The following is a 654-nucleotide window of genomic DNA, read 5'->3' as shown; positions in this document are numbered from 1 at the left end:
GAAAGGGTGAACCAACTGCAATGATAGTGTATAACCCCTTGAGGGGGACAAACAACAGAAATGTGAGTGAAGGGAGGCAGCAGATGGTGTAAGATATGAAAATATCAATAATCTATAATTTATCAAGGGGTCACAAGGGAGGGAGGGTAGGAAGGGGAGGGAAAAAGAGGAGCCAATACCAAGGACTTGAGTAGAAAGAAAATGCTTTGAAAATGATAATGCCAACATATGCACAAATGTGATTGATAAAATTGATATATGGATAGTTATAAGAGCCATAAGAGCCCCCAATAAAATGATTTAAAAAAACAAACTAGAAAAATTGGAAGCTGTGAAAAATGAAACAGAGGATCCACATGGTGATTGGGTTTTCACACATTTGTGAGACATGTGCCCCCCCATAATCCCTGTTATGACACCGGCACATTGCCCGTGTGACATGAAAGAAAAAAAAGAAATGCATTTCCTTATTCTAAGTATTAGTGAACTGAAAGGTGCAGGGTTAGTCAACATTTCATTCTCTTCTACAGAAGGTTGCTATGACTTGGAGCCTAAAGGACTAAGCATAACAGCAGTCCCCAGAGAAGGACTTCGGGTGTGGTCAAGGAGAGGGGCAGGAAACCGAGGAAGGCCCTTGGCAAGGTGGACTGAGAC

General features: G+C 41.7%; 1 pseudogene; it reads left to right on the top strand.

Annotated features, from left to right (window-relative positions):
* Positions 1-350: 350 nt before the first annotated feature.
* LOC115869033 lies at positions 351-440 on the top strand (annotated as a pseudogene).
* Positions 441-654: the final 214 nt, after the last annotated feature.

This window comes from Echinops telfairi, unplaced genomic scaffold (genome assembly GCF_000313985.2).
Source record: "Echinops telfairi isolate 266 unplaced genomic scaffold, ASM31398v2 ScPeMD7_1;HRSCAF=3_0, whole genome shotgun sequence".
In the NCBI taxonomy this organism is placed as follows: Eukaryota; Metazoa; Chordata; class Mammalia; order Afrosoricida; family Tenrecidae; genus Echinops; species Echinops telfairi.
Note: the sequence above shows the minus strand (reverse complement) of the source record. Positions and strands in the feature narration are given on the sequence as shown.